Source organism: Corvus moneduloides, chromosome 6, assembly GCF_009650955.1.
Source record: "Corvus moneduloides isolate bCorMon1 chromosome 6, bCorMon1.pri, whole genome shotgun sequence".
Taxonomy (NCBI): domain Eukaryota; kingdom Metazoa; phylum Chordata; class Aves; order Passeriformes; family Corvidae; genus Corvus; species Corvus moneduloides.
Window position 1 is genome coordinate 59705116 of NC_045481.1, and position 14041 is coordinate 59719156.

The 14041-nt window shown below is 37.8% G+C and overlaps 1 long non-coding RNA gene across 1 annotated transcript in view; it reads left to right on the forward strand.

Moving 5' to 3' along the window:
- LOC116446038 overlaps nucleotides 1-14041 on the forward strand; it is a 52552-nt gene that overhangs the window by 34316 nt on the left and 4195 nt on the right. Inside the window, exon 4 of the long non-coding RNA XR_004241002.1 lies at nucleotides 5204-5283. This is a non-coding gene — a long non-coding RNA (uncharacterized LOC116446038). The remainder of the gene's footprint in view (nucleotides 1-5203; nucleotides 5284-14041) is intronic.

Genomic DNA, 14041 nt, shown 5'->3' on the forward strand with positions numbered 1-14041 from the left:
CTGTTTACTTTTGCAGCAGTTTCTGTCATTTACCAAGAATACAAGGATGTTGTACAAAACCCTCAGTGAAACAGTGCTCTGGCAGCACAGTTCCCTACACCACCTCTTTCAGAAAGAATAATTAACCAGGCTCCCCAAAAAAGGTATGAAAAAGAATATGTATTCTGTGACTTTCCACAGAGTATTTCGAGTTGGAAGGGACTCACAATGATCATTGAGTCCAACTCTTAAGTGAATGGCCCGTATAGGGATCAAACTCACAACTTCGGTGTTATTGGCGCCGTGATCTAACAAAATGAGCTAATCTCAGGATTAGGATTCTTCAAATGTTCTTGGATAAACACTTGCACAAGTAACTGTAAGTGAAAACATTAGATATACCAAAACAGTTGATAATCTCAAGAATTCAGAGTTGTATGAGTACTCTAGTTGTCAGAAGGTGACAACACAGTGTTGCAGATCTGTTCTACATTTTTTGTTCTGGGACCAAGAAAACATAAAGCAATGCAGACAATTTCTTGGATTGATGACAGGAAACAATAGCTTTTAATTTAATTGTGGTAAAAATCCTTGTCTTTACCTTGTAATCACTGAAGTTTTAGCCTGCTTTTCTTTCACCTCGATGTATGACTTCTCTGTGCTGATAAAGTAACTAGTGAGGTTTGAGTTCTCTGTAACTTTCTGGTAGATTTATTACAAAGTTTCAGGATTATTTATCTATTTTGCACTTATAAACTTTGTGTTGATGATTGTTGTACTCCTTATGAAGTAGTCTTTGGCAGCCTTCTTAAAATTTGGCAGTATTAAAAAAATCCCGAAAACTAAATGAATTTTTACTTCAGGCATTTTTTTATTCCTCTCTCTCCTGGGTGTTGTTTAATTACATTATTCATCTCTGTACAAGTCATAACAGAAGATCTCTGATTTTTTAGGAGTAAACAACAACCAAGAGATAAGAGTCTTATGCATGCACAAAACAATGTATGTGTTAATCTGTAGTTAGCTATTTTATCATTTGGGAGAAGAAATACCTAGAAGTACAGCCATAATGAAGATCAAGTGAGGGCAGTTTTCCTGTGCTGAAGAAATCACAGCATATAGAATATATACTAAGATTGATCCTTTAAATTGCATTCAGGGAAGATAATGACATCTCAGAGTTGGGTTAGATACAGCACTGTAAGAGATGGGGATCTTATCACTGGAGCCTGCATGGTTTCATTTGAACCCATTTACCATTCTCATTCAAATCACTGTAATGAGAAAGAAGCTCTGTTATATTTATAATGTTTCCTGTCAGCCTGTAGCATGCAGCCTGTTACAAAGAAAGCAGTAAAGCACAACACTTGCATCTGTTTTCACTGTTGCTTGTTTGCTGAAAGGAAAGTGGGAAGAACAATAGGGCGCTGCAGTCAATGTGTGTTCCAGATCTGTGTGCAGCGCAGTTCATCCATCCGAAGTGGGTGGCTTTAGCACTCGGAGGATGAAATGGTAGGGCATGGATTGATAACAGAAGAACCATTAAGGTTGGGAAGATCTCTAAGATCATTATGTCCAATATGACTATATGAAGTTGCATTCTGTCTTTGCTCTCATTGCTTAATTTTAAGAGTGTCATGCTGGTGGGAACGGTATGTAGTAGAGAGCACTGGAAGGTAACATCACTCTTTGCAGAAAAAGGCTATGGATTCTGCAGAGATAATGTAAAGTTTCAAGTTGTTTCCACTGGGGGACAAATCACTTATACAGCATGATCTGAACAGCTTGCTTTCCTATTCAAATATGTCCAGCTTCAACTTCAGCAAAACCAAATGCAATGCTATGCATTGAAGAACAATGACAATGTAGGTCACATTGTCAGACTTGAGGGACTGTGCTCAAGACAGTATTGACTCTGGAAAAGATTTTCAGGTCATGCTGGGTAATCAACCCACCTTGAATCTGCTCTGAAGAGCTCCAGCTGTGAGAACACGTGTTGAGAAGAAGGAACTTTCCTTTGAGAATTGGGAAATTATATTACTTGTGTGTGTGGCATTAGTGAAATTACAATTGCTCACGTTTTTAAATGAATTTATAAACTTAAAGAAGCCATTGTAAGACCTTGTTCAAAGATGGGTGATTTTTTTAGGAATTTGTGGTCTTCAGTGAATCAGTAACCTATTTGAGAACATACATTTCTTCATTATCTCTAAATTAGAATAAGGAACAGTGTATGTTCTGTTATGCAAGAACACATTTGAGTGCTAGTAGGTGATCTCTCTATTCTTCAAATTGTCATTAAATATCCTCTGCAAGGACCAGTTGTAGGTATAAGGTGGTATAGTCATTACATAAAATCAGTGTTTGCACTGACATTAAGGAAATCTTTGTGTGACTGGTGTGAAATCTTTGTGCACTAAACAGACACCTACCTATTTAAAGTGCAATGAAAATGGAGCAGTGCCTTTTTGTCTTCAGCATGGATGATGGTGGACCAAGGGGGTCTCAGTACCTTGAGCTGGAGGACCATGTCTTCAAGAATGATCAACTCCCAGCTGATCCTGAAATTGTGCAGGATCTGCTGCTGTGCTGGATCCTTACAAATCTATGGGGTCTGATAGGATTCATCCAAGAATCCTCAAGAAGTTAGCTGATGTCATCGCAAAACCCGTCTCAGTGATTTTTGAGCAGTCTTGGGAATCCAGAAAGGTTCCAACTGACTGGAAACTGGTGAACATTGTTCTGATTTTCAAGAAGGGCAAAAAGGAGGATCCTGGAAACTATAGGCCTGCCAGTCTAACTTCAGTCACTGGTAAAGTTATGGAGAAGATTATTCTGGGAGGTACTGAAAAATACCTGAAAGGCAATGCAGTCATTGGTCACAGGCAGCGTAGCTTCCTGAGAGGAAACTCCTGCTTACCAAAACTAGTTTCCTTTTATGACAAGGTAACTCACCTGGTTGGTCAAGGGAAACCAGTTGATGTAATCTCTTGGGACTTCAGTAAAGGTTTCAGTACTGTCTCTCAGAGTGACCTTCTGGACAAAATGTCCAGCATAGAGCTGATAAACACATCGTGATGGGTGAGCAACCGGCTCATGGGTCGGGTGCAAAGGGTGACAGTGAATGGGGTGGCATCAGACTGTCACTAATGGGGTTCTGCAGGGCTCTATCTTAGGCCTTGTGCTTTTCAACATCTTCATTAATGACTTGGATGCAGGATTCAAAGGAATACTAAGCAAATTTGCAGATGATACAAAACTGGGAGGAGCCTGCAGGGAGGCCCTGCAGAGAGATCTCGACAGACTAGAGGACTGGGCAATCACCAGCCACATGGAATTCAACAAGGGAAGGGGCCAGATTCTGCACCTGGGATGGGGCAATCCTGGATGTACAGACAGGCTGGGGAATGAGACACTGGAGAATGGGAAAGCAGTGCCACGGAAAGGGACCTGGGGGTCCTGGTCGATGGCAAGTTGAATATGGGTCAGCCGTGCCCTGGAGCCAGGAGGGCCAACCCTGTTCTGGGGTGCAGCAGGCACAGCATCACCAGCTGGGCGAGGGAGGGGATTGTCCTGCTCTGCTCTGAGCTGGAGCAGCCTCACCTGGAGTGCTGGGGCAGTTTTGGGTGCCACAATATAAAAAAGACATTAAGCTGTTAGAGAGCATCCAAAGGAGGCCACAAGGATTGTGAAGGGCCTTGAGGGGAAGCCGTATGAGGAGCGGTGAGGGCACTGGGTCTGTTCAGCCTGGAGGAGACTGAGGAGAGACCTCATCACAGTCACAACTTCCTCATGAGAGGAGGAGGAGGGGCAGGCACTGATCTCTGCTCTGTGACAGATTACAGGACCTGAGGGAATGGCCTGAAGTTGCATCAGGGGAGGTTTAGGTTGGATATCAGGAAAATGTTCTTCACTCAGAGGGTGGTTGGGCACTGGAACAGGCTCCTAAGGGCAGTGATCACAGCACCAAGCCTGGCAGAGTTCAAGAAGCATTTGGACAGGGCTCTCAGACACATGGTGTGACTCTTGGGAATGGTGCTGTGCAGGGCCAGGAGTTGTACTCAATGATCCTTGTGGGTCCCTTCCAACTCATCTTGTTCTGTGATTCTGTGATATACCCTTCTTTCTAAGTGCCTTGAGTGTCTTCTGAGGATATGCATTTCAGTGCCAATACAGTGTTGGTTGCTTTGCTTTGGAAAAGATCTGCAAGAGATGATCACCTGTATGATTTAATCTAAATATAATGCAAATATTTATTTAAAATATTGTGAGGAGATATAATAGAAAATATTTTTCCTTACACATTTATAAGTTTATTCTGTCAAAAAAGCTTCATCTGTGTGCATATAAGGGAAGGAGAAATTTTGCTGGTACCATGGCAACAATCTCTTTATTTTGTAAAGTCTTGTGGCTTCCTTCATTTTAATAGAGTAATTTTGTCTCTCTTTTATTTTTTCCCCTCCCATGAGAACAGCAGATTCTTTACCTGCTTTCTACCCTCTTTCTTAGTGAATGTCTCAGTTTTCTTCATGTACATCATGGAAACCTGGACACTTTGAAAGACTTATTTAAGAGACAGACTTAACTGAAAAGTATTTGAAAACTAAAACATTGAATTCCATCTGCCTCATATCCATGAATCTTGCTTTGTTGAATTTCTCTATAAGAAAATTAATATATCAAACTATACAGAAAAAAAGCAGAGGAGCGATAAAAGCTAAACTTAGCTCTAGGTTGCTGGAAGTCAAGGGTCAAGTGCAAAGAGAACAACTTTGTAGTGTATGATGTTCCTGTCATGTAAAATATTCTGCTTTTTAAATAGTTTATCTAGAAATAGAGTTATTACTCATAGAAAAAGCTCAAGTTTCAGCTGTAAACAACCTGGGATGGGCATACAATCTTGCAACAGTACCAATCATTTCAAAGGTTTGTTGGAATATAGCCTCATAGGAAATAAGCAGTGGTTATTTGCTATTCGAGCTTTCTAAAAATTTTTCTAGAATTCACCTTTGTCAAAGAGTACGTATCTAAATTTCACAACAGTAAGGAAATTCAGTGATGACTCAAAGTGGAAGTTTTCTACTAAGCATATATCCTTCCCTTCAGTTAGAGGCATATACATAATGCTATTATAATTTTTTCTATTTATGCACCACTGTCTGTTCTTCAACTGGAGGAACTGCTCTCCTAATTTATAATTATTCCAACACTTGTTCTTTTCCAGGTTTACAGGTCTGAATTTGAGTCAGAAAGGCAAGAGGTGACTGTGTTTCTTTTGATATGACTTCAGCTGCTGTATACACGGTACATACATGCTTGTATCATTTCTTGGATTGGATTTCTGAATATATTATTAGCTTTAATTTCCAGCATAATTAACTCCTCCACTATATTTGAAGCACTTGGTGAGTTGACAGTGCAGAGATAGGATGGGATGGTGGAAAATGATGTAGTTTTTCTAGGAGACGCTTATACAGAATTCAGCTGTGTAAGTGAAAGGCTAATCTGACTCCATAAAGTTTTAAATTTCTGAAAATATCCCCTTATTCTTGACAGTAGATTTGAAGCAGGAGGGAATGTGTGTAATATAGAAATCAGCCTGAAAAGTAAATATGGGGAGAAAGCCATTAAGAATGAATGATGCACAGAAAACAGATGCTGAGAAATCAGCCAGCGTCATAAAAATTTCCACAGTTTAAAATGAATCCTGCCTGTCAAAAGAAAAAAAAACAAATCCCAAACATTTCCCCTCCATATTATAAACTACAGGCATATCGAAAATGTATGCATTTCCTTAAGTAAGGATCCTAAAATTTGCTCAGGATTATAATCCAATCCATCTGTACATTATAGCTAAAGCAGGCATACATGTTTCAGAGCCACTGCAGTCCTGGGCAGAGAAAGAGATACACCACTGAGACACAGGGAAGCTCTCCACTTGGAGAGTGTTTCCTAGTTAGAGTTGAACACCTTGCTCAAGAAAGGTCATTATTTATGATAGAAGTCACCCATATGTAAAGGGCTGATGCACCACTGCATAAAAAGTTATTTAAGACAAAATTTTTGCCTGTTTTCTGTTGCTGGGTACTGAAAAAGACTTCTAGGGTTAACAGATTTTTGGAGATAGGAAGAATAGCCACTTTCTTATTGTGGCTACACCTATGTCAGCAAGTGATGCAGACTGCAGGCAGCAGTAGCTGTGTGGAATGGAGGAGCTAATGTCCATGCTGTATGCATTTCAGGAGGTTTTGTTTCCTTGTAGTCTAGTTCTGGTTTCTGTGGAAGGAATGCATGTAGGTGCTTTGGTGTTGCTAGGTGTCCTCCTGGAGTACACCTCTGGATTTATTTCTACTTGAAGAAGGACCAATTCATACAGTCCAAAATCACACTGCTGTGAGAATGAAAGCGCAGTAAATGGGAATGTTTAACAGATTGGCATAAAATCTGCTCCCCTGATGTACACTAAAATGCTAATGCAGAGGTGACCTCTGTGTTACATGTTTCTCACCAAAGGAAAGAGTATGTGTGCAGATAGTGTACAGGTAGGGCAGAAAAAGCTGCTGTCTCTAGGTTTAGTAGTGGAGGCTTTTATTTTGGTGCTCGAGGTCTCTTCTGTATAAGGTGGAAACATAAGCTGATTTAGAATGGGAAACTATTTAAAAGCAGGTATCATTTTCATCAGACTAATTGGTAGAGTTTATATTTTATATTTATATCTTTTCTGTTTCTAGTTTTTGACATATAGTCCTTTATCAGGTCATATTTGGAGATGTGAGTATTCAACTGTAGGGACCAAGGTTTTTAGTAAGTACCATACACTGGTAGTTTTCATTGTCTTCAAGTGAAGCTGTTGGTGTCAATTGTTGCTAAACAGTGCTGCAAAAGCACTTTAGATTGTACCCAAGGCATGAGGGAAGCAATTTGAAGATTTGGGTCTAAAAACCTTGAGACAGAAATGCTGCCTACAAAAAAAAATTTGATGAACAAAATACTGTAATGCTGAGCAGCACATTTCTGTCTTCAGAAAGCACAAGTAGCCCAAAATATTCTGTATTTTTTATTGTTAATAATAAATGTTTGTATCACACATTTACTATAATTTACCAAATTTCCATAATTTAAATGAATGATGACTCTATTTTAATGCATCCTTCACCTTGGAGTAAACCTGGAGCCTTCTTAATCAGCAAAAGATTATGTTTACTCCAAGTATATTTTGAATAGATGTATATGGTATGTCAGTGCACTGTACCAACCAATCAGTGAAAACAAATGTAGTGCTGTATATATCTATATCTGTATTTTAAAAAGCACATGACTAGTATTTGCAAGCAATCCCACTCAATAAAATAGGAAGAAATCACAAGTCTCAGTTTTCCTATGTTGCAATTAGCACAGTCATGGCAGATTTATAAAGCTGAATTGTGGCTCAGAGTAGCCAAAATGTTAGGGAATAAAAAAGGGTATATTAGGTAGAAACAATATAAGGAATGAAAAGGGGGAAAATAAGTAATAAAAAAATTTAAGAGATTTCAAGGAACCATGTGTGACCATGAGTTAAAATGTAGCCAAGTTAATAATGAAACAGAAGGCTATTGAGAAATTTGACTTGCTCTTTTCTGATACACTTAAATTAGTGTATGAATTAGAACTGAAAATTAATTGACCCAAAGACATGATCTCCCTATAAATATCGGTTCTCTTGGCACTGTCTTACTTTTTTTGATCAATAACTAAACATTGTCTATACAGATAGCAGGTTTTAAATATTTTTTCAGCTAAGTAATTCTAGTCATAATTATTGTATCTTGAGCTTCATTCAGGTTACCTTAAATTGACAGGTCTGGATTTGAATGTATTTCTATTTCAGTAATCTCTGAAAACATCAAAATTGTTAAGTCTACAATCCCCAGTATTTCAGTGGAACATTTCAAGAGTCCACAGTTCCTAATAGAAATTGTTGGACTGTATTTTTTGGATAAAAATTCTAGAATTTTATTGTCTGCCTCATGATAAAATTCTTAATACAGAGAAATGCAAAGAGCATAGGTATTTATCCTGATTTTATCAGTCTCAGATTTTTAAATTTTCTATAGTATCTATTTAATTAATAGACAAGATGTCACAAAAAAGGGTTTTCCTTTTTTCTATATTAATTATTATTTTAAATATAGTATAAAATTTTATATTATTCAGTACAGGGACATGTGAAATAGATACTACTTTTCTTGAGATCTTGTATATTGGGATTTCTGAGTTTAGTAAATGGTACTACATTATCAACTTCATGCATGCCATTCCCCAAGAGAAAATATATAAAGCCTTTTATTGCTGTGAGACACTCAGAGTGCTCCAAAACAGATGCATTGTTCCAATGTGTAGTATTTTTATTACTTAAAGTGTAGGAAAATTTATATCGAAAGAAAATCTAAACTGTTTCTTTGGTGTTACTTTATACCAATATTCACAAATAGTCCAGTACAAGATCTTCTTTACCTAAAGCAGAATAGAATTTAAATAAAGTGACAACAAGGCTTGAATACAATCAGCAGTGAGACCTCTAATTATTTTTTTTCCTCTTAGTTGTATTCTCCATTAGGTGTCTTTGTGTTCATATATTAACAGCATATTAAGCTGAAGAAAATGCAGAACAAGACCAAGAGAGTTCTGTATATCTTTAATGACCATAGGCTCTGTTAAATTAAATAGGAACATTCTATGGAGCTAGGGGTAGATAAAAATCTAATTACTTTTGGCAATGTGCTCATATCAGGGAAAGAAAATATGAACACAAAGATAAGATATAAAATACTGAAGTTGATAAAATGTTGTGATCCTTTTGGGTAGCCCTGATGTTATCTTTATTTATGGTGGCTCTCTCATCCTTAATAGAGATAGTAGCTCTGAAGTAAAGAAATACTTTACTACATCTGGTCTCCATGGCAGTTCCGCTGCCTTACCGAGTACTAGAAATCCCTATTTCCTTCTCTTCCTTGTACCTCTCAGTAAGCAAAAGAGTAATTGAAATTGAGTATTTGAAAGATTGTGGCCCAATTTGCTACCAAATAATGATAAAAGAAGCAATGGAAGCCAATATTGTCCTTTGAGCACTTATAAACTTTTGATGCTTACAGCCATGTGGCTGCAACTGTGAAGGAATGATGTGAACAGAAGCAGGCCAGATTGAATCAGAGAAAATGAAAGAAAGGATAATGCTTGTGCTTCCTTAGACCACCTATTTCATGCCTAGATGTTACAGGATTTATACTTGGGAAGAGAAAAGGTCTGTATGTGAAAACCAGAAAAGACTCTGTGGGTCTGTCCCTTTTATTATATTGCTTTTGTTAAATATTATAGTGAGTAAGCCCAGTGCTATCAATAATCATGGAAACAGTTTTGCAATTAGACAGAGCACATCAAAAGTTTGCTCAAAGCTGGTTTTTTTCAATGGAAAAAAACATTCTAAAAATTCTGCTCAGAGAATGGAAGCCTATGCATAAGTTATGTGAATTGCACAGTCAAAGCCAAGAATTTCTCATGAAATGTTGATGAATGATGAGTAAAATGGAGAAAATAGCAGTCTTCATATAGACACATACTGGTAATTTTTGTACCATTAAAGTTCTGTATGTCCTGAAACTTTGTCTACATCTTACTGGCGTGTATTCAGCCAAAGTACCTCATGTTGTACCAGACAACTATTCCTCGTGGGAGTTTCACCTTCTCACATCAGATCTGATCTTATTCCAGTATCTTCTGAAACTTGATCTTGCAATCTTTTGATTTTCTTTTAAACAGTCTCACAGTGCCAAGAGAATTTAGTTTTATCTGCCACTGTGCTACATTCTACTCATGTTCAAACTTTTACATTTGCCTTTAACAGTAAAGTTCCCATCCATAATTTTTCCCAAACAGCTCACTACCTTCTACTTCCAATGCTGAAATACTTAGTGTTCCCATGCTCCAAGTCAATTTAAGCCTTTCCAAATTTTATTCTCCTACTGCTTTGTATTGACTGTTCCTAATTCTTACATAAGCGCATTTCAAGGTCAGTTTAACAGTTTCTCAATTCCATGTTACATACCAGATAACTGTAGGACGCTTAAGTGTATAAAGCTTGTATTTTAGAAGTGTTCTTTTGCTGCCTTAGCTTCAATGGATTGCAGTGACTTTCACTCCAGTCCTTTGAATACTTTGGTAACTAAACTGAAAACTGTCCTTTAAACTGTGATCCCTCTTGGTGGGGAGAAATATGATAAACTCAAGAATCTGGAACCCCTTCACTGGGAGCTGCATACTAAGTTAACATGTGTGATACAGAAATTGCCATTAAAAAGTTAAAAAAATTAGGAACTGTGATTGGCATGGAGAAATTATTTATTCAGGTATGTACACAAAAAATTAGTCTGCTTGACTGAGGAAACATGGGAAAAAAAAGAAGAAGGAAAAGAAGATGACTTCTGGGGGTTTCATAATGCCATCATCTTGTGTTTGCATTGCTGGCAGCAGCAGCTGTAACGGGAGCCCTCGTGCAGATGTAGGCTGAAGCCTGTTTTGCCTCACCTATTCATGGTATGCCAGTCTAGCCTTCCTGACAGCAGGCATCACGTTTAACTGTCATGCCTGAGCTGATGTAATTTGGATGAGTGCCCCACAAATGATAATAACTGCATATTTGGTTTATGTCCTTGTTCAGAATATTCCCTATGGAGCTAGAAGACACCACAACTCATAATAATGGTACAAGTCAATATTGCAGAGATCAAGAAAACTATTTGCTTAGCATTTCTAAAAATCACATTTATTATTACACTGTATGGTATGTGTAATCCAAATATGGATCCAAATATGGCCTGTTGCTGTTGGGGCGGTCACGACACACATGGACAGTGCCTCTTTTAAGGGCCAAAAACCCATTTATTACACAAAGCAACCTCTTTTATACACATTTTGTATGTCATCATTTGTGTTATAGACTCATTGGCTGCTAAACTACTACAATAGGCTCATTGGCTATTATTAACCACAGCATACTACCATTGGCTACCTATGGCGTAAGCATTCAAGCATTCAGAAAAATAACAGGTGCGGATATGTTGCTGTTTTCTCCTTCTACTGTTTAACTTTCTTGCTTCTGTTGATACGACATTCTCATGGGTAAATCTAATTGTTTTTCTTCTCACGGACTTTTCTCACAGTCCTTTTCTAGCCAAAGTAACAGGCCTGAGCCATAATTTTACAAAGGCAACAAGGCCTTCATTTTATAAGGTTTTACTTAAATGCCACAATGGCCTAAGGAATGGAAACAAGCTAGCGAAGGAGAAATTATTACAAATGTCAAAGTGCTTTCAAAACAGTCTTCAGTGCATGGAAAAGGTCCAAAAGGCTGTTAGGTTGGGGTTTTTTTCTCTCTTCTAATCACATACCCTTGTGTAATGGACTTGGATTGATATTGGGGGAAATGGAAGATGAATCAAATGCATTTTCTCTCTTTTCATCAAAGCAGTCCTTTGTGTGGGTCTTCCTTGACACATTTCCACTTGCAAGTTGCATCTTCAGGCAATGAATTCATGCCAGTAATATTTCAATGAATGCCAAGCTGAGCATAACAGTGTTATTCTAGAACATGATTAAGGAATTTTTTTGATTTCCCTTGTCTTCACTGGAATACTGGAAAAATACCAAACTGAAGAGCTGATATAGAGCTGACAAAGTAATGAATCACCATTTCCAAGTCTATTAAATTTTAAGAGTTAAGAATAACTGCTTGGTTCCCTTTTCTAGAGAAAATGCAGCATCAGAATGACATTAAGTCAAGATGGAAATTTGGAGAAGGTAATTCTGTTTAAATAAATCTGTTCTGTAGGAGGGGGACATGAGGACATGGGTAATCTTCCTTCTGTGTAGGAGCCTGAAAAATGTCATGGTGCTTCATGTTAGCTAGCAGATGAGAGAGCTGTGTCATCCTGTTTACCTGTGATAGTACAAGCAGTAGCACAGCTCATTTGAGTACATCTTATTGTATGTATGACTTGAATATTGACTTGATTTAAGAAGACTGGTAACAAATAGCTATGTGGATGGCATCCATTCAGAATGGGAGAGAGTAAAGATATATAAAGCATTTAACTCAAGCTCTTTTGAATACCACTAAACTGTAGGTGCTTGTTTTCATTTGGTTGTATCTGTGAACTTCTCACAAACCTGAGTTCTATTTATTATATATACTGGAGTTCTTCTGTAAATCTTAAAAGTTGTGGTTTATTGATATACTACCGGTTCAAGTACTGGTTGGAAATAAAAGCACAAATTCATGATTAATGATTTTTTTAATCCCTGAAGTAAATCTCTTATAGCAGTTACATACTCTGACCCCCAAAAGATCTCATGACCCTTTGATCCTCACGGTTTTGAATATATAGCTCCCAAGGAACAACACTGTGTTATTACACTGCATTTGCGCTTCTGTCCTGGCCAGGACTGCACAGGTACATCTTGGGACAGTTGAGGCCAACCTCCAGATTCAAGCTGCTGGCTTGACCTCTGCAGTCAAGTGGCTCAAAACTGTGTCCTTACCTTCACTTGTGTGTGTGTTCAACCCATCCTGAAGCAGAGAATGCTCAGCTATTAGCAATCTGTGCTTTTAGCACTGTGATGTATTGGTAACATGTCTTAAAGATCAAATGTATATGAAATAATTTTAAAATAAAAAAATACTCTGAAGTACTGACAGCATAGGTTCAGTTGGTTCAGTTGATGTTGGGTCATTTGCAAACAGTGTGATGCCAGTCATGTGAAAAATAAAAATGGCTGTTGGCTTAAGTAACTGGTGCCTCAGCAAAGGACGTGCAGGAGATACAACTGCCCAGGACTTGAGTCCTTACTGCTTGAATCCTTGGGACACTGACGACAATTGCCAGGGTTTGATTCTAATGTTGGCTCAGTTGGAAAGTGAAAGACTTTAATTATCTGATACATGGAAGAGTTAGGTTTTGTTTTCTTTAGAGGCATAGATCAGCAACATCATAATTTCCCTAATAATACAAGAAATTTTAAATTAATTCTAACAGTCTTTCTCACCTTTATCTGTATCAATTTTACATGCATACATAATTCGAGGAAGGACAGACCTGACAATATTCCAACATAACTTTAGAACAGAGGAACCTACAAGCAAACATAAACTAACAATGTCAATAAGTATGCCAAGACTTTTTGGTTCTTTCAGAAATGAATCATGCTTTGATACTACCTGTTACACAAGGGTTTGAAAAGATCTCTGATTTATTTCAAAAGCTACGTTTACCTTTGGAACAGCAATGCAGTATCTCAAACTCTTCTTTGTGTAACTTTCTCTGTAATTGAGACCCTAGGCATACTTCACACCTTCACATGCTTTCAGAAGGCTCAGCAGAGATCCTTTGCAAGTTTTATGTTGATGTAAGATGCCATAATCATATTTCTAAACCGAAGTAACTCAAAGACAATTGTAAAATCAGGCTTCCCACTAGGTGGCAAAGAGAGACAGTGATTTGCAGTGCATTTCCACACATGGGAAAATGAGGGTGAAAAGCAGCCAGCTACAGAGCCAGGTTTACAAAAATATATTGTGTTTTACTGGTCTAGCTTTTTGGAGTGAGGTTGAGTCTGAATAAGTGTGATTCTGGAAGACTGGAAGGAGCAGGCTGATTAAGGCAGTTGAGACTAGGAAACAAAAGCTATCTGTGTGAAAGGAAAATGTTCTAATTTCAGTTTGTCCATTTTAATAACCCACTTGAAAGGTGTGTGCTTCTCCTATTAATTTCTTATAAATTTTAATATTCAGTGTGCAGCACCATGATATTGTGGTCAGCTCAGCTAAATTGCTGAAGTAGTAAGCTTATAAAAAAGTAATATAGTTAATGAAGAAATTCCACTAACCACACTACAGAATATTAGAAGTATGGACTACCTCTACTGCAGTTACTAGAATTATCAAAGCAATCCATTGCTGCAGGTAAACCTATATATAATTGTGCATTTACAGCCCACACCTGCACAGTACTTCCTTGATCTTGCAAGG